This window comes from Pan troglodytes, chromosome 11, assembly GCF_028858775.2.
Source record: "Pan troglodytes isolate AG18354 chromosome 11, NHGRI_mPanTro3-v2.0_pri, whole genome shotgun sequence".
NCBI lineage: Eukaryota > Metazoa > Chordata > Mammalia > Primates > Hominidae > Pan > Pan troglodytes.
The window spans coordinates 28,917,558-28,938,398 of record NC_072409.2 but is presented as its reverse complement, the minus strand read 5'-3'; the positions used below and the strand labels follow the sequence as shown (position 1 = coordinate 28,938,398).

The following is a 20,841-nucleotide window of genomic DNA, read 5'->3' as shown; positions in this document are numbered from 1 at the left end:
AAGGGCACTGGGGAGCATTGAAGATTGTAAGAAGGGGAGTAACACATTTGTATTTTGCTTATTTAAAAGACCATCGGGCAATAATGATTGTGGAGAAGGCAAAGACTCTTGCTAGGTCATTGCACTAGTAAAGGGGAACAATGAAGACCACCTGGCAGGCTGGTGGAAAACAAGAGAAGTGAAGGGATGGGAGAGGTAGACCTGGTTACTGAAGAATGGGAGAGCTCCCAGGTTTCTACTTAAACTACTGGGCAGATGGTGACACCATTCATTTAGGTTAGGGGACTTGCGAGGTGAGCAGGGATGGAATAGGGGTCCTCTTAGGCACATGTGGATAGGAGGGAACTGTGGGGCCTCCAAGCATATATTCCATAGGCAGCTGAATACTCAGAACTCAGGAGACATAGGTATTCGGGTGTCATAGTGTGTAGATAGTGGTTGAAGCCATGGGTTTGATTTGTTACTTTGCCTGGCCATAGCTGGTGCTTGCAGAGGCACTGAAAACTCATCCTCACATGTTGAGGATGATCTTTGGAGCCCCAGAAGAATCCCTAGATGGATCTAAGAGTTATCCTAGGAAATCCCAAGCAAGGACCATTTTTATTCACCTTTGTGTGGCCAGAACTCTCCACAGGGCTTGGAAGTTAATACATGCTCAGTTACATTGGATGAATGAATTGAGGTTCCCTGATCCTTTGAGGTCCCCCAGGCCTGGGGAACCAACATCATCAGGTCCCAATACCTGGAGGTGATGCTATAGGTTCAAATTATGAATTAACCAAGTTAAGAATTATTGTAATTCTATACTTCTAGAGACCCTCTAACGGTACCCACTGCTATACCATCCAAAGCGCCTGTTCAAGGTAGTGGTTATCAAAAATGAATGTGAATTAAAATCAGCTGGGGAAATGTCCTACAACTATGGATTCCCAAGCCTCATAGGTATTTGATTTAGGTCTAGTTTGGAGATAGGTATTTTGATTTAGTAGGTCTGGGTTGGAGCCCAGGAAGTCTGCTTTTGAAACAAGCTCCTGAAGTAGTTCTGATGACCATGTGATGGAAACCATAATTTGGGGAAAGCCTCTGGTGCTGGCTGTTCTCCCTTGCCCATCCAGATGTGCTCTCTACTTCTAGTCACTCTGGCCTGTGCCTGCACAGCTGCCTTCTGTGGCCTGGACCATCTGGGCTTCTTTGGCCTCTGGCTGCCATTGGGTTCCATCAGTGGGAGACCCTAGCAGAAGCTGGGTAGGATGAGAGAGAGGGTGGACATTGAGTCTCCTGGCCACTCCCTGCAGGCTGTGGTTTGGCAATGACTGCATCCATGATGCCTGTCAAGCAGGTCCTCTCTCCTGGCTGCAGCTCTTGCCAAATCCTTCACCAGCTCCCTTTCTTTTCCCCTGCAGGCCTAGGGGTGGTTACGGCTTCCTGCAGTGGCTGGTCTCTGGGTGCTTCACTATGGTTTCCTTTAACCCTGCTCAGGTCTCTCTAAATAATCCCTTCATTACATACTCTCCAGTTACCTCTTTGTTCCCTCTGCTCCTGCCAAGACAGGAAAACAAAAACATTGACTGGAAAGAGTCAAGAATTCTGGGCTCAGTTCAATTCAATTCAGCAAACATTTACTGAGTGAGGTCCTCTCAGCCAGGCTCTATGCCAGGAGCTGAGGTTACAGAAAAGAACTCAGACATGGCACCCACCTCCTGCAGAGTTCACAGCTTCATAGGATGCTAGAGGGCCCCTGGTGTGGCTGCACTGGAGGTGGAGTAGAGGCTGAGATTGTCATGCCCAGTCCAATGGGAGGCAGAGAGATGCAGAGAACCTTTGGCCATAGGATGCTCCCGTTGGACAGGTGCTGATCAGGGTGACCCAGCATCTAGGTGATCTGTGTGGTCTGGGTGCCTCCTGCCATCTCCCAATCACCGTAATTAAGGCTTCCTTCCTTCTAAAGCAGGTTTAATTCACCAGCCTGCCAAGGCTCCCCTGCCTCCATCCAGAGGGGTGTTTGGGAGAAATGAGGAACACTTGTTGGAGTAATGGGCTTGAGGGCCCTGAGGTTACAACTGAAGTAAAGCTCTGGCTGGTATGTGTCACAAACCTCCCATTCAGGGCTCATAATTCCACAAACCATCTCCATTGAATTTAAAGAAGGACATGATCTTGAGCAAGTTCCTTCTCTGCCCTGAGCCACAGTTTCCTCATTCCTCAAACAGGGCTGATAAGGTCAGTGCAGGGAGGCTGACCAGTGCTGTTCATCCAGAAGACTGAGAATAAGAAAGAGCATACTTTAAAGGAGTCTGGCAAACTCCTATTCATCCTTCAAAAGCCAACTGAACGTTTTACTTCCTCCAGGAAGACTTCCTGGAGCCCCCTAACTTCTCCTTCTCTTGTATTCATCATAGTCTCTGGTAACATGACCACCAGCCTGCCTAGTCCACTTGACCTCTAGATTCCTCAAACATCTGTCTCTTTCTCTCCAGGACCCAGCACTGGGCCTAAGGCATATCAGGGCATCAGAAAATGTGTTATGAACTGAGTCAAAAGGAATTCTTCCTGCAACAGAAGAAGTAGTGCAGAGGGTTCACATTACAACTTTCGACTTTACAGTGGTGTGAAAGCAATACACATTCAGCTGAACATCAATAAGAGATACCAATACTTCATTATAAAACAAGCTTTGTGTTAGATGATTTTGCCCAACCGTAGGCTAATGTAAGTGTTTCAAGCATGTTTAAGGGAGACAGGGCTAAGCTATGATGTTCAGTAGGTTAGGTGTATTAAATGTATTTTTGACTTAGTACATTTTCAACTTATGATGGGTTCGCTGGGATGTAACTGTATCATAGGTCGAGGAGCATCAGTAGTAATACCAGTGACCTTATCAGCCATGTTTGAAGAATGAGGAAACTGTGGCCCAGGGCAGAGAAGGAACTTCCTCAAGATCACACAGCCTATAAATGACATGGTAGCGTTGGGACTTGAAGCCAAACAAACTTGCTGACTGCAAGGGCTGGACTCCTCATAGTGCAGGGAGGCTGACCCGTGCAGGGAGGCTGACCAGTGCTGTTCAGCCAGGAGATTGAGAATAAGAGGACACTTTGATGGAGCAAGCGCTCCTTGCCAGGAACTGTTAAGAGCACATTTGCATCAACGCACTTAACCCTGACAGCCTTGTGAGGTATATGTGTGAACAATGCCCAGTTTGACAGATTAAGATCCAGAGCCTTGAGATGATTAAGAAATGCATCCAAGGGCGCGCTGGCTCACGCCTGTAATCCCAGCACTTTGGGAGGCCGAGTTGGTAAGGTTCACGAGGTCAGGAGATCGAGACCATCCTGGCTAACACAGTGAAACCCTGTCTCTACTAAAAATACAAAAAATTAGCCAGGCGTGGTGGTGGGTGCCTGTAGTCGCAGCTACTCAGGAGGCTGAGGCAGGAGAATGGCATGAACCCAGGAGGTGGAGCTTGCAGTGAGCCGAGATGGTGCTACTGCACTCCAGCCTGGGTGATACAGCGAGACTCTGTCTCAAAAAAAAAAAAAAAAAAAAAGAAAAAAAAAAAAGAAATGCCTCCAAGATCATACCAAGAAGAGGCAAAACTTACCTAGATTTATCTAGAGCCCATGCTCTGCGCCATTGCATTTTCCCCAGGGAACTTGACTCCAATTTCAGATTAGGAAGAAAGACAGCACACAGCTCAGTGTTGTACTGTACTGTATTTGTAAGAGATTTATAAACAGAAATATGCCTCTACATCATGGCTCCCCTACCTCCCCAAATAAAAATAAAGAAAGAAAGAAATGGAAAGGAAAAAAGAATAGTGCTTCTAGGAGCATCCTGAAGTATATGAATTGAGAGTTTGGAAAATTGACAGCATGACAGAGTAAACTGCAGGCGCCTAGCGGAACATGCTTGCTGTGCTTGGGATCAGCTGTGTGATCCTTTCCCTCTCTGGGCTTCAACTGTTTCCTCATCTTTCTTTCAGAGCCTTCTTGACAGTGTTTCCTTTTGGATTGGCAAGTATGTGGGACAGTTTGTGTCAAGCACACAGTCTCTTTGCGCCCTCTACTGTTCAGTTATAGCACTGTCCGTGGCCTGGTTTGTTAAATTCACGTACGTTAAGGTAAGGGGATGGTGAGCCACAAAGTGCGTCCACAGAAGGCCACAATGTCACTAAGCAAAAGCCAGTCCTCTTCCATCCTAGCAAAGACTCGAAAGTCCTGTTGATCCTGCCCACACAATTTCAATTATTTTCCTAAGTGCTTTTTCCTGAGTGCACTTGCACACACGCCCTCTACACCCACACCCAGTACCACCTGTTATTAGAGTTATCACATTGTATAGGAATTGCCGGCTGACATGTCTTTTTAAGCACAAGGCCTGGCATTACTCACCCTGATAGTCTCTCTCTGCCCTGTAGGAGAGTGTGTGACATGTATACCCTCCACTCAAGTGTATGGAATGTAGAGAACAATGAATCAACAAAAAAAGAGATGGCAATCTGGAGAAAGGTTGGGGTAAAGAGTTGCAGCCAGAGGGGGATGTTCTGAATTCAAAACTTTTTTTTTAAGGCAGGGTTTCACTCTGTCGCCCAGGCTGGAGTACAGTGGTGGAATCATGGCTCACTGCAACCTCCACCTCCCAGGCTCAAGCAATCCTCCCACCACAGCCTCCCAAGTAACTGGGACCACAGGTGCGCACCCCCACACCAAGCTAAGGTTTTGTATTTTTTGTAGAGATGAGGTATCACCATGTTGCTCAGGCTGGTTTTGAACTCCCGAACTTAGGTGATCCGCCCGCCTCAGCCTCCCAAAGTGCTAGGATTACAGGCATGAGCCACCACGCCCGGCCTTGAGTTTGGAACTATTGCATCCCAGTTTCAGTAAGGTTCCCTCTGCCTGCAACATGTCCCACTTCCTTTGCCCAACTTCACCTGCATCACACCTCTCATCCTTGGGGTGTCAGCTTAGGAATGATCCCTTTGGGAAGCCTTCTCTGATTCCCACTTGTCTGAGTGAGATCTGTTTTCTATTTGCTTCCTCGCATCCTGAGGTTTTTCTACCAAAATACTTATCAAACTATATTCCAACTCTGATTTAGTTGTCTTTCCCACTAGACTTGAATTTCCACAAAAGCAAGGACGAGGTCTAGCTTGCTCATCCTGGTACTCCCAGTGCTTACAAGGGTGCTTGTGTTCATCCTTTTATTTGTGGAATGACTATTATGTTAGAACTAATATGAATGGGCTAACAAATTCCAAGATGGAAATGAAAATCATAGAAGGGACTCAGGGAGCATCTAGTCTTATCCCTTCATTTTACAGATGAGGAAACCAAGGCTTACAGAGGGTACCTCTCCTTAGAGAGGAAACCGAGGCTTACAGAGGCTTAGAGAGGCTAGAGCCTGTCAGTGGCAGAGCTGGAATTAGCGAGTTATAATGGGGACTTTCTGGGCTTTATTTGCTGTCTGATTTGTCTAAGGAATAAAGGTGTCTTAGGTTCTTGTGACTCAAAGTGTGGACGGCAGACCATCAGCATTAACTGCACCTGGGAATATGTTAAACTCTCAGGACTTACCCTAGACCAGGAGGGCAGCTATCTAGGCTTCTAAATCATTACAGTTCCTTGCAGGAAAGCCATCTGGTCAAGTGGAAAAGAAATCCTAGCCAATGTCTTGTGGCATTAAGTGCAGGCTATAGACCAAAGGCCAAAAGTGTGGGCCCCTCACCTCTCAAAGTTCAGACAGTTTGGAAGTCCAGGGCCTGGCCCGATGGAGGATGATGGCCAAGATTCAGGTGAGCTGACTCAGTGAATAAAGAGGCCTCGAATAAAGAGGACCTCCTGGAAGCACAGCAAAAGCTGACTAGCACGCCTGATGCTGTACATTGTAGCATCCAACCTTGTAGCTATTACACTAAACAAATATTTTTATAAATGTATATTTATTTATACAAAGAATTCCACCCACACTGCTCAAGGTGGTGGTGAAAGTAATATACGCGTACCTGCTAGTGGCATTGTAAACTGCAGCCTGTTTGGAAAACACTACAACATGTAATAACAACTATAAAGTGATTTATCTCCTCAGACCAAGGAATGCTACTCATAGGAAACCATCCTAAGGAGATAATTCAACACAGTGAAAAGCCACATGCATGAGATGTTTATTAAAGTTAAAAGTGGAAAATACTAAATCAAAAGGGAATGGTTGAGCAAATTATGACATGGTATCTTCATGAAGACCATTCAACTTTAATTATAATATAATTAATATGTCCCACTTCACCTGCTTGGGGTGCAATAGTGATGAAGAACATGATCTGTGGGTTTTCAGTTCTGACTCTACCATTTACTGTGTTACCTTGGACAAGTTTACTTAGCTATTCTATGCCTCAGTTTCCTTATCTGTAAAATGGGGATAATAGCAATACCTATTTTATAGGATTGTTGTGAGGATTAAATTATTTAATTACGTTCATTAAAGTGCCTGGAATAGTGCTTCTCTATAAATTTATATCTTTTTTTTTTTTTTTTAATGAGATGGAGTCTCGCTTTGTCGCCCAGGCTGGTGTGCAGTGGTGCGATCTTGGCTCGCAGCAACCTCCGCCTCAGGTTCAAGCGATTCTCCTGCCTCAGCCTCCCGAGTAGCTGGGACTACAGGCACGTGCCACCATGCCCGGCTTATTTTTTGTATTTTTAGCAGAGATGGGGTTTCACCATGTTAGCCAGGATGGTCTCCATCTCTTGACCTTGTGGTCTGCCTGCCTTGGCCTCCCAAAGTGCTGGGATTACAGGCATGAGCTACTGTGCCCAGCCTATATCATTTTTTTAAACAGTCAGATTAAATGGCTTGATAGTCGCATACCACCTGGTACAAGAATGCTTTTCTTTCGTCTTCAGAGTCTGACCTCCTAATAAGTTTCAGCCCTCCAGGCATATTTCCCAAGGACTCCTTTGAAGACTCAAGGAGAGAAAACAAGAGAATGTCTTCAACTGGGCTCTGCATTTCATTCTTTATGGCTCTTGTTGCTATGTTGTGTGGCCATTGAAACAGGTGACCTGGGGACCCTCTGGAATTCTCCTTTTCCAGAATTATGCTCAAATGTGGTAACTTCACCCCATACATGCCTAGACTCCCGGATCTTTAGAGCTTATATAAATGTGTACACACATGCACAGACAAACACACACATAGTGTATGCGGCCTTCTGCAAGTCTCTTCCTGAGGGTCCCTGAGTCCCAGTTGCTGAGCATGAATGAGATTCTTTCCTTCCTCTTTCAACCCCTTGGTCTGTTTGCAATGACCTCCCTGGGATGTCATTCCTTTCAGTGGATAACTACTTGGTCCAATGACAATAACAACTGCTGCTGGTCATGGTGGCTCACACCTGTAATCTCGGCACTTTGGGAGGCTGAGGTGGGAGGATTGCTAGAGCCCAGGAGTTCAAGACCAGCTTGGGTAATATAAAGAAACTCTTGTTTCTACAAAAAATACAAATGTTAGCTGGGCCTGATGTGCACCTGTGGTCCCAGCTGCTCAGGAGATGGAAATGGGAGGATCACTTGAGCCCAGGAGGTCAAGGCTACAGTGAGCTATGATTGCATCACTGCACACCAGCCTGGGAAACAGAGTGGGACCTTGTCTCAAAAAAAACCAGCAGACAAACAAACCAACCCAGCTGCCATTCATTGAAAGCCTGAAGAGTGCCAGTTGTTTTGCTGCTGTGCCTTTACAAACATCCATCCTCAGAATGAACCTATGAAGGAGGTACTATTATTCCCATCTCACAGCTGGAGCCTCTGAAGTTCAGATACATTAAGGAGCTGGCTCAAGACTCACTACTCATGTGAAATGCCTGAGATTTTAACCCAGGTTTGTCTAACTCCAAAGCCCACACTCAGAATCATGAGCCTAAACTGCCTCCCTGTGTAGGGATATAAACAAGAAGTTTATAATAAATGGTAACTGCAAAAGTAAAAGCTAAGTCACATTGCCACAATGAATACAATTGTGTAAAAATATGTCTGCATGTGGACAAAGCCTTGAGAATATTTGCTGTGCAAGACTGATAGGATCGTTATGGATTCTTTTCCTTTTAAGTAATTTCCTTTTGTGACAGCTATATAGTTTTTTGATTTGGGTTTTGTTTTGTTTTTGAGATGGAGTCTTGCTCTGTCGCCCAGTCTGGAGTGGAGTGGCATGATCTTGGCTCACTGCAACCTTTGCCTCCCTGATTCAAGTGATCCTCCTACCTCTGCCTCCCGAGTAGCTGGAACTACAGGCATGCACTACCACAGCTGGCTAATTTTTGTATTTTTAGTAGAGACGGGGTTTTGCCGTGTTGTCCAAGCTGGTTTCAAACTCCTGGCCTCGTGGCCTTAAGTGATCCGCCCACCTCGGCCTCCCAAAGTGCTGGGATTACAGGTGTGAGCCACCTTGCCTGGCCAGTTTATTTTTATTATTTTTTACAGGGTCTTATTTTGTCACCTGGGCTGAGGTGCAGTGGCATGATCATGGCTCACTGCAACCTTGACCCCTCTGGCTCAAGTGATCCTTCTGCTTCAGCCTCCTGAGTAGCTGGGACTACAGGCATGTGTACCACCACACCCAGATAATTAAAAAAAAAGTTTTTGTAGAAATGGGGTTTCACAATGTTGCCCAGGCTGGTCTTGAATCCCTGAGCTGAAGCGATCCTCCCACCTCAGTCTCCCAAAGTGCTAGGATTACAGGCGTGAGCCACTGCACCTAGCTGTTACAGACTTTTTGCCATTTTAAAAAGCTAACTCCACCTGCAAAAATTAACTTCCTCTAAAGTCCAATAGTTCTCAGCCTTGGGTGCACATGAGGATCATCTTGAGGAGCTTTTAAAAGATACCCAATGCCAGGGCTCCATCACAAATGAAGTAAATCAGACTCTCTAAGAGCTGGGCCCAGGGAGTGGTATTTTAAAAGAGTCCTCCCATTGGTTTTATGTGCAACCAGGATTGGGAAACAACTTCATGGAGAATCTTGGCCTGCTACTCTTCCTCTTCAGGAGAACCTAGCTGACCTATATTCTGCAGCCTCGTGCTAATTAACTCAAGCGTTTCCCTCTGTGTTCAGGAAGGGTCTAGCAAGATGACTTTTTCTCTAGTCGTTTTTGCAAAAGGGCACTAGGAGAACTTTTTGGGAGATAGAAATTTTCTATAGCTTGATTGTGGTAGTTACATGACTGTATACCTTTGACAAAACTCCTTAAGCTGTATACTTAAAATTGGTGAATTTTGTTATTTGTTCATTATATTTCATTGGGCTTTAAAAAGTTATGACTCTTGAAAAGGAAGAAATAAAACTTATTTACAGATTATATGTTTTAATATGAAGAAAATGTGAAGTTTATAAAGTATTTGATAAGTAAATTTAGCAAAGGAACTGAATGCAAGGTCAATATACAAAATTCATTTGTATGTGTATTATACATACTAGCAATAAACAACTAGAAAATAAAATATTTTAAATACCATTTACAATAACAACAAAAGCCACAAAATATTTAGGAATAAATCTAATGAAAGATTTCAAAGACCAGTACACTGACAACCATAAAGCATTGCTGAGAGAAAGTAAAGAAGACTAAAATAAATTGAGGGATAAATCATGTTCATGGATTAGAAGACACAATATTGATAAGATATTAATTTACTTTAAATTGATCTGCAGTTTTAATGCAAACTCAATAAAAATTTCAGCAAGTTTTTTTTTTAAAGTGGAAATGATTAGTTTATTTTAAAATATATGTGAAGCTGGGTGCAGTGGCTCATTCCTATAATCCCAACACTTTGTGGGGCTGAGGTGGGAGGATTGCTTGAGCCCCGGAGTTTGAGATCAGCCTGGGCAACAAAGTAGGACCTCATTTCTACAAAAAAAGTCAAAAAATTAGCCGACCATAGTGGCACACACCTGTGGTCCCAGCTATATGGGAGGCTGAGGCAGGAGGATCCCTTGAGCCCAGTAGGTTGAGGCTGCAGTGGGCTGCGTTCATGCCACTGCACTCCAGCATAGGTGACAGAGTGAGCCCTTGTCTAAATAAATAAATAAATAAATAAAATTTATGTGAGAGAAAAGGATCTAGAAGAGCCAAGGCAATAGAAGAAGATGAACAGAGGACTTCTAATATCTGATAAGAACTTATAAAGCTATAGCAATTAAGATAGTTTGGTACATGGATAAATAAGTAGACAAAGGAAATAGAATAGAGAGTCCAGCAACAATCCCAGCCATAAATGGTCATTGGATTTATGACAAATATTCTACAGCAAGTCAGTGGAGAAAGTATCAACTTTTCAGTAAGTGGTGCTGGGTCAATCGGATATCCATAAAAAAAAAGAAAGCTAGATCTTTCATACCATACACAAAAAGTCATAATGAATCATAGGCGTAAAAGGGCTAAAATAATGAAGATTCTAAAGGGCAACATAACAGGATATCCTTATGGTTTTGAGATAAGCAAAGATTTAAAAATAGGATACAAAAAAGTATAAGTCATGAGAGAAAAACTTGATAAGTTGGACTTCATTAAAATGAATAACTTCTGGCTGGGTGTGGTGGCTCACACCTATAATCCTAGCACTTTGGGAGGCCAATGTGGGCGGATAACTTGAGGCCAGGAGTTCAAGACCAGCCTGGCCAACATGGCAAAACCCTGTCTCTACTAAAAATACAAAAATGAGCCGGGCATGGTGGTGCACGCCTGTAATCCTGGCTACTTGGGAGGCTGAAGAATGAGAATTGCTTGAGCCAGGGGCGGGGAGGTTGCAGGGAGCAGAGATTGTGCCACTGCACTCCAGCTTGGATAACGGAGCGAGACACTGTCTAAATAAATAAATAAATAAATAAAAATTTAAAAATAAAATAAAATGAATAACTTCTTATAGTTAAATAGAAGGAATAAGTTCTAGCATTTGATAGTAAGTAGGGAAGTTATAGTTAACAGTAGTTTATTGTATATTTTTCAGAATAGCTAGAAGAATTGTAATGTTCCCAACTGGAATAAAAGATAAATGTTTGAGGTGATGGATATTCTGATTACACTGGTTTGATCATAACACATTGTGTGCAGGTATGAAAGTATCATATGTACCCTTAAAACATGTACAACTATTACATATCAACAAAAATAGATAAGTAAAATGAATAACTTCCATTCATCAAAAGGCACAATTAACAGAGTGAAAAGCCAAGCCACAGACTGATAAGGGATATTAGCAATACACGTATATCTGACAGAGGACTCATAATCAGAATATATAAAGAACTCTTACAAATCATTAGGAATACCATCTAATTCAAAAAAATAGGCAAAAAACTGTAAAGATTACTTCACAGAGGAGGACATCCAAATAATTAATAAGCAAATGAAAAAGTGTTCAACATCATTATGCATTAGGCTAATGCAGTTTAAAAGCACATGATATCTCCCCCATCACTTGTCATTAAAAGCATTATAATATCTAGTGTTGGCAATGATATAGAACAAACTGGGATCGTCATACTTTAATGGTGGATACAGTCATTTTGGTCAATTATTGGGCAGTATTTACTCAAGTTTAGCAAAAGTAATCTTATGTCCAAACAATGTCACGTGGCAAATACCCAAGACAAATGAGTTCTAATGTTCAGCAAAAGACATGTATTTGAACATTCTTGGCTGCATCATTTAAAAGAGCCAAACTGGAAACAATGCAAATGTCCATTAACAGTAGAGAGAAAAGATAAACTGTGTTATGTTCATCAATGGAATACTACATATCAATGAAGAAGGTCAAACTACTGCTATGCACAATGAAGAGGACCGATCTCATAGATGAGCCAAAGAAGCTAGACACGAAAGTGTACATGATCTCTGATTTCACTTATATGAGGTTCAAAAACAGGCAAAACAGATCAATGGTGAGGAAAGCCAAAATAGTGTTTATCTTTGGCAGTTTTTAATTGGGAAAGAAGCCTTTGGGAGGGCTGGATATATTCTTTATCTTGATCAGGATGGTCATGTCAAGGGTATATATAGTGTAAACAAACATTCACTGAGCTTCGCTGTTCATGTTGGTGCACTTTTCTATATATATGTATATATATGTTATGTCTAAAAAATTTCAAATCTCTGTGTGTGTATAACAGCCTTTCCTTTTCCTTCTCCTCCTCCTCCTTCTTCCTTGTGTGTGTGTATATGTGCACCTCTAGAGTCTGAAAGTATTAGTTGTACATATCTAATCATCTTAATTCTACTTCCTTGTGTGTTAATTTTCTTTCTTGATACTGGTGCTCTTCTCTGATGTTGGCTTTCCTTAAATATTTGGCTACTCTTGGCTGCCTACTCTTCTTTGACTTTAGAAATCTCTGTTAAGCTTATCATTGTTGTAGATACGGTCCAAGTAAGTGCCTCCCATCATCGTGGGGGAAGGACAGGCTGTATGTTGGTAGTTGTTCTCTGGTGTGAGGATTCCTTGTCTTCCACCCCTTGAATTTTTCTAGGAACCTGGGACTTCAGTATCTATACTCAGCACTTCCACCTGGGAGAGATGCTGCTCTCTGTCTCTCATGACACATGAAGGAGGGAGAAGGGCTGCAGGTCCAGCAGCTTCTCAAAGTGGTTCTGAAATCTTGGTCTCTGAATCAGCTGCATCAGCACCATCAGGGAACTTATTAGAAATGCAAATTATCAGGCTCCACCACCAGCTGGATCAGAAACTCTGGGCTGGGGCACAGCAATCTGTGCTTTAACCATCCCTTCAGGTGATACTGATGCCCACTCAAGTCTGAGAACCACTGTCCGAGAGAGTGCCCCCGTTAATTTCCTGGAAAATCACTCCTCCTCCTCAATCCTTTTTCATAGCAGGAATTCTCGTAAGTATTTCCAGCAAAGGCTCCTTTATTCCTGTTTCTCCTTCAGTCCATTCCTATCTGTTCTCTATCACTCAGAAACTCCTCATCATTTCTGGTGGGTTGCTAGCAATTGCTCTTGCTTTCCAGGCTTCTAATGAATTAAAACTTTTTTTAATTGGCAAAATACATGTAATATAAAGTTTACCACTTTAAGCATTTAAGTATACAGTTTAATAGTGTCAAGCGCATTCACATTGTTGTGCAACCATCACCAATAACCATCCACAGAACTTTCATCTTGCAAAACTGAAACTGTATACCTATTAAACAACAACACATCATCTAACAGATTTTTTAAAAGCATATGAAATGGAATGTGTTGGGGGTGGGGATTTAAAGTTACTAGATGCATATGCTCTGCATACCATCTTTTCTTATTTATTTATTTATTTATTTATTGTAGAGACGGGCATCTCACTATGTTGCTCAGGCTGGTCTTGAACTCTTGGCCTCAAGCATTCCTCCTGCCTCAGCCTCCCAAAGCACTGGGATTACAGGTGCAAGCCACCATGTCTAGCACATCTTTCCTTATTTTATTGTGGCAAAATATTAATAACATAACATTACTAGTATAACTATTTGTAAGTTATAGTCCAATGGCATTGAGTTCACTCACCACCATCACCACTAACCACTACCCATCTCCAGAACTTTATCATCCCAAACTAAAATTCTGTACCCATTAAACAACATTTCCTCATTCCCCCACTTCCATCAACCCTTGGCAACCACCATTCTATCTTCTGTCTCCATGAACTTGACCACTCACGTAAGTGGAATCGTATTTCTCCTTTTGTGATTGCCTTATTTAACTTAGCATGTTTTCAAGGTTCATCCATGTTGAAGCATGTGTCAGAATTTCCTTCCTTTTTAAGGCTGAATACTATTCCATTTATGAATATACCATATTGTGTTATTTATTCATCTGTTGGTAGGCACTCGGGTTGCTTCTATTTTTGGGGTATTGTGAATGGTGCTGCTATGAACATGTTGTATCAATATATCTTTCTGCTTTCAATTCTTTTGGGAATATAACCAAAAGTGGAACTGTTGGATCATATGGCAATTCTGTTTTTAATTCCTTGAGGAAGTGCTATACTATGTTCCATTGCAGCTGCATCATTTTACATTCCCACCAGCAGTGCACAGGGGTTCTCATTTCTCCACATCCTTTTCCTAAGATGTCATTTTCTGGGTTTAAAACAAATAATATCCATTCTAATGGGTGTGAAGTGATATCTCATTGTGGTTTTGATTTGCATTTTCCCAGTAATTAGTAATGTTTAGCAACTTTTCATGTCCTTATTGGCTATTGATATATCTTCTTTAGAGAAGTGTCTATTCTAGTACTTTGCCTATTTTTGAATTGGGTTGTTTTGTTGTTGTTGTTGAGTTTTATGGGTTCTCTATAAATTCTGGATATTAATGCCTTATCAGATATGTGATTTGCAGATATTTTATCCCATTCTCTGAGTTGCCTTTTTACTCTGTTGAAAGTGTCTTTTAATGCATCAAAGTTTTTCACTTTGACAAAGCCCAATTTGTCTCTTTTGGCTTTTGTTGCCTGTACCTTTTATGTCTTATCCAAGAAACCATTGCCGAATCCAATGTCATGAAGCTTTTCTCCAAAGTTTTCTTCTGTAGATGTCATCTTGATCTAACCCCTAACAGCAGTTTTCAATTGTCCACTAGTTATATCTCAATAATATCTAGCTTTTCCCACCCCCATTCTGCCCCTACCATAGCATGAATGTTGAAAACCTGGCAATTTTGCTGTCAGCTCAGAGTATAGATAGGGTGCTCTCTGATGAAGGGCTAAGACAAGATGGACTAACGTCAGAAATCTGGATGGCCTTGATCTTATTAACCCTGATCACGCCAAAAGCATCCTGGGAATAGCAGAATAGCCAAAACTGTTGGAATCAGTTGGTTCTTGCTCAAAATCTTGGTTTACACCCACTTGCTGCCACTATTAGCTAGGGGGTCTTGGGCAAGTTCTGTAACCTCTTTGGGCTTCAGTTTTGGTTTTATTTTTAATCTTTAAAATGAGGATAATAACACCTACCTTCAGGTGTAGTTTTGAGAATCAGATAATGTATGGTCAGGCTCCTAGAAGCTGGGAGCTCTACTTATATTAATTACATCATGTGAGATATGGTTACCCAGTACATCCCCTCTGCTTGGCCTCTAGCCTGTGAGCATCTCCCCAGGCTAGGCTGGTACATCTTCATCTCTGGATCCCAACACTTGATTCTCAGTCTGGCACATGGTAGGACCTCACTAGACATTTGCCAAGTGATTGACTTGGAGGTTAAAAAAAAAAATCCCTTGCATTCTGCCTGAAAGCCACATCACTGTAATGGGACACAGGTTTGGAGTTGTGAGTATGAGAACTCAATTGAAATGTGTTCTACCTCTTTGAATGTATTTCGTTCCACATTATGGATACCAAAGAATGCCTGAGTTTTCCTCTTTCCTCTTCATTTCTGCTGTTAATTTTTACTTTCCAAATGAATGAGTCTTATGTGTAAGAATTTTAGAAGGGATTTTGGTGGGAGTGAAACTGGGTGCCCAAATGTTCCGATCTTAGCACTGAAAGTCCAGAAAACCCCTCAGTCCTGGGCTTTCTGTCAGTACATCTGGCCACTCTCAAAAGACAAATGGAAGCTGGCTGGCAGATACACTAACTACAAGATGGAGATATTTTGAATCCCCTTTAAAGTTTGATTTGATAGATTCTTAATGGTTCTGGTCAGTTCCATTGAATTTGCTACTTCAGGAAGTATGGAACAGATTAGATTTTCATTCTGGTTTCATTCAGATTTTTATTCTCTGTACAAAGTAATCCCATTGGCTCTTTTTATTACTATTATTATTTAAGACCTTATTAACAGGTGCTTGCAGTTTGTTGACTTTTTGAAAAAATCAAGTTGTAAACTTTTATTACAAATTAAAAATGAAGTTCTTACACATCTCCACTTGACCAGATAGGAAACAATTTAAAAATCTTTAAAGGCGTATTGTGAAAAAAACAGGCTTTAAAAAAAACAAAACAAAACAAAACTCATTTGTTATTACCAAAAAGAGGCGTCTTTAGGTGAAAATAATAAAAACCCCATGCTGCTTAGATAATACAGATAGTTCTATTTATCCGGTCAATGGGCAAAAAGCAAGCACTTAAGGTCTTCAGCTCCAATCTTTTGTTCATTTCTTATTGCTGGAATTTCATATTTCTTCTTGTTGGATGACTGCATCGGTTGATGATAGAGATGATAAGTCGGAATTTACTCAGCCCCGCCCTGCTTAGCCTCGGGAGCGGGCTAATTCTCAATTCTCAGCTGGTGGATCGGCTGCTTTTGTCTCTTTGCCACCTTGTGGTTTAGGGTTTTCTTTTCTGGGTTTTTTTTTTTTTTTTTTTTTTGAGACGGAGCCTCGCTCTTGTCCCCCAGGCTGGAGTGCAATGGCGCGATCTCGGCTCACTGCAACCTCCGCTTCCCGGGTTCAGGCAATTCTCCTGCCTCAGCCTTCTGAGTAGCTGTAACTACATACAGGCGCCCACCACCATACCTGGCTCATTTTTGTATTTTTTGTAGAGACGGGGTTTCGCCATGTTGGCCAGGCTGGTCTCGAATTCCTGACCCCAGGTGATCCGCCCGCCTCGGCCTCTCAAAGTGCTGGGATTACAGGCGTGAGCCACCGCGCCTGGCCGGTTTAGGGTTTTCTGTGTGTCTGCGTCGGTAATTGAAGTTGCGGTGGTACCGACGTTGAGGTGGCTGCTGACCTTGGGTCTCACCTCCTTGATTTTCTTTATCCTCTTCATTGCCGTCCTCTCTAGGCTGTCTTTGGCGAGGAGGGCCCCTGCGGAATCGTGGTCTATATCCCTGATATATACTCTGCCACACTGATCTACCTTGTTTTCCTGCACCCTGGTTGTCAGCACCCTCCATCACTTCTCCCTGCACAGGAGGGTTGGAATACTGTGGTCCACGCCCATAGGGTCTCCGCGTGTAGGAAGGTGGGAACCTTCGCCTGCTGTAGGGCCGGCGTGGTTGAGCCTGGCCTTCGGGAGCACGCTCCCATCCCTTGTTCTTTCCCCCACTCTCGCTATTCTGGTAATTTTGCTGGTTATTGGGTGGAGGACCCCTACGACGTGGATAGCATCTATAAGGGTTACGGTCTGCTGCATATTTACTGCCTTGAACTGGAACATCACCAGGACCTATAACATGTGCTGCCTCTGCACCCTTTTCTCCTTCAACCACATCAAACTCCACAGTCTCTCCATTTCTACACTGCGAAGGTACCTCCTGGGGTTATTCTTCTTTTTGGCAGTCTGGGGTACAAATGTATGTTCCTTGATGTCATTCCTGTTGATGAAACCATATCCGTTCCTTAAGTTGAACCATTTTACTGTTCCCAAAACCTTCGTTGCGATGACCTTCTTGTCCCCGCCGGCAGGTGCTGCTGATGTGAAGCCTCCCGGTCCACCGTTTCCTGTGCCGCTGCCCGTAGTGCCGGGCGTGGTGTCACCGGCGCTGAGGGCGGGGGGCGGCGAGCGGCAAGCGGCGGGCGGCTGCTGGGTCTCGGCCTCGCTGCTCAAGGTTGTGGTGATGGTGACTGGGGCCGGCTGCGGCAGCTGCGGCTCCTCCCGGGGTGTGATGGTAGCTAGGCCAGCGGTGGTGGTGGGGCTGCTCAGGGCTCTCTGGGGTCCGCTCTCCGCTCCCGCTACCGATCGAACTCTTGGCTCTCTTAAAAAGTTAGTGTGGCCGGGCGTGGTGGCTCACGCCTGTAATCCCAGCACTTTGGGAGGCCGAGGCGGGCGAATCGCCTGAGGTCAGGAGTTCGAGACCAGCCTGACTAACATGGTGAAACCCCGTCTCTACTAAAAATACAAAAAAAAAAAAAAAAAAAAAAAAAAGAAAAAGAAAAAGAAAAAAAAATTACCTGGGCGTCGTAGCTTGCGCCTGTAATCCCAGCTACTCGGGAGGCTGAGGCAAGAGAATCGCTTGAACCCGGGAGGCCGAGGTTGCAGTGAGCCAAGATGACGCCATTGCACTCCAGCCCGGAAGACAAGAGCGAGACTCCGTCTCAAAAAAAAAAAAAAAAAAAAAAAAGAAAAGAAAAAAAAGAAAAAAAAGTTAGTGTGCAGTAGTTTTGGACATGCTAAAGTGACTAAAATTGAGACTAAGAAAAATAATTGTATTAATCGTGGGTCATAGCTCTTTTTCTAAACCTATTTCTGGATTGCATTTTGCTCTAATAAAAAGCAGGCTTACTTCCTTGGTAAAGTATTTGTTCAAAGACAGGTCTTTATGAGTAATCTTTGGAGGAAGATGAAGTGGGTTAATTTTACTTTAAAAGCTCTGTGGGATGCCAGAGCTGGTAGGATGTGCGAAAAGATGGGCTTATGGTATTTAAAAAATCAGTTTGAAAAGAATTGTGGTTCGTATTTCTCATCTCAGTTAATATTCCCGAGTTTGAATTTTGTGAAAGATCATTACAACGACTTAACTGAAACATGATCAGACAGGTATTTCATATTCTGGTACGTTCTTTATGATCATTCACTGGCCGGCAGACTCCACATATCGTTTCCATGGGTCCAGGAACCTCCCTGCTGTTGTCAGCCTCCACTCAAAAATTTCAGTGTAAAATATAGACCTGATCCAGTTATGTTCCTGCTTAAAAATCCTTACTAGCTCTCCCACTTCTCCCAGGATAAATAAAGTCCAAAGACATTCCAGGCTTGCAAGAGCTGATCTTCAGTTGATCTGATAAGCTTATCTTCTGGCTTTTACACATCCTCTTTTTTTTTTCTTTTTTTGAGACAGAGTTTCTCTCTGTCGCCCAGGCTGGAGTGTAATTGCGTGATCTCAGCTCATTGCAGCCTCCGCCTCCAGGTTCAAGTGATTCTGGTGCCTTAGCCTTCTGAGTAGCTGGGACTATAGGTGCGTGCCACCATGCCCAGCTAATTTTTGGATTTTTACTAGAGATGGGGTTTCACCACGTTGGCCAGGCTGATCTTGAACTCCTGGCCTCAAGTGATCTGCTTGCTTCGGCCTCTCAGAGTGCTGAGACTACAGGTGTGAACCACTGCACCTGGACATACATTCTCTTTAGAGCCCTCTACTTCCTCTTTTTCTTTCTTTCTCTTTTTAAAATTAAGGTGAAATTCAATAACATAGAATTAACCACTTAAACAGAAAATTTGTGACATTTAGTACATTTACAATGTTGTGCAACCGTCACTACTGTCTAGTTGCAGAGCATTTTCACCACCCCAAAAGGAAACCCTGTACCATGAAGCAGTCACTCCCCATTCTCTACTCCCTTAGCCCCTGGCAAACACCAATCTGCTTTCTGTCTCTATGGATTTGCCTATTCTGGATATTTCATATAAATGGAATAATAATAATATTTGACCTTTTGTCTGGCTTCTTTCACTTAACATAATATTTTCAAGGTTCATCCACATGGTCACATTTATCAGAATTTCATTCCTTTTTATGGCTGAGTAATATTCTGTTGTATTGATATATCACACAACTTGTTTATCCATTCATCCATTCATGGACATTGGGTTGTTTCTACCTTTTAGCTGTTGTGAATGGTGTATGCATATCCATGTATACCGATCTTCAATCCTTTTGGGTATATACCTACAAATGGAGTTGCTGGGTCACACAGTAATTCTGTTTCACATTTTGAAGAACCATCAAACCATTTCCCCTCCTTTCTCTTGTGTTACAATAATAGAGTACATTCAAGACAATTTTTGTCACAGCGCAATGATACGATGCCTTTAATTATAAAAGGCTGTATATGTATCCAAGGGCAAGGACTGTGCCATCTGTGAATCTCCAATACGTGGCACAGGGCTGCACAAAGGTGCTCAATAAATGTTTGTGGGATTGGATGGATTACACACAGCTTTATCCTTAGGGAAGATATGGTGTATGTAAGGCTTTGAATATGAGAAGAGTTAAGTGGGGGTAGGGGTAGGTAAGGCAGAAGAGACCCTGCCAACTCCTTTGAACAAAAGGAAAGGAAGAAGGTATGGTAGAACTAGTTCCCCTTAGACCTGGCTTCTCTTGCTGCCTTGCCTTTGATGAACTTATTGTAAGTCTCTGGGAAGTTAAATTCCCCTCTGTCAATGAGAAGATTGAATATTTTAGTGATATTCAATTTTTTTGTTTGCTTTAAGTTGTGGAAATATTCCCTGCCCCTCCCTTTCCCCCACCCCCCCCAATATGAAGTCGCAAATGAAAGCCCAGTGTGGTTGGAGTGTGCATTTGAGGGAAGGGAAGGGTGCAGGGCAGGGCATGGACCTGGCTCCCTCTCTGTAGCCCCAAGGACCTTGGCAGGACTCCAAGACTCCAAGGTCCTGGCATTTTCTGAGCCTCCATCAATAGCCTACAAAGCCTCTGTTCTAAAAAGATTAAGAAAGCATTAACAAACACAAGTACACATTATTGTGCAAAAAGTATTTTTCCAAGTAGTAGAGGGGTCCTTAAGGATTTACATAGCAACTTAAACAAGAAAAGAACCAAAGTCTTTCTAAAAAATTATAGTGACTAGTACCCTTGGCTAAAAAGGGAGTTTCCAACCCCCTCCTCAACTTCTTACGCTTAAAAAGAAAAGATGTAGGGCATATTACTTGAATAGAATTGTCAAACATTTTTATTTTCCTAGCTGAACGGATTCCTGCACCATGAGAGCATTTCCTCTGAAAATGTCCGGCTCTAAACCAAAGCTGAACATGTGAGTGGGCAGGTTGAGTCTTGTCCATCCATTCCGGGTTTCCTTTTCTTTCTCTCTGTCTGCCTGACTCTCTCTCTCCTGGTGAAATGGCTTGAAATTATGACATCTACACTCTACTGTCACATTGTCTTTTCTTTCTAGTTCTTTACTTCTGAATTAATC

The 20,841-nt window shown here is 42.8% G+C and overlaps 1 pseudogene; it reads right to left on the bottom strand.

Annotated features, from left to right (window-relative positions):
* Positions 1-16,598: 16,598 nt before the first annotated feature.
* LOC464649 (Y-box-binding protein 1-like) lies at positions 16,599-17,686 on the bottom strand (annotated as a pseudogene).
* Positions 17,687-20,841: the final 3,155 nt, after the last annotated feature.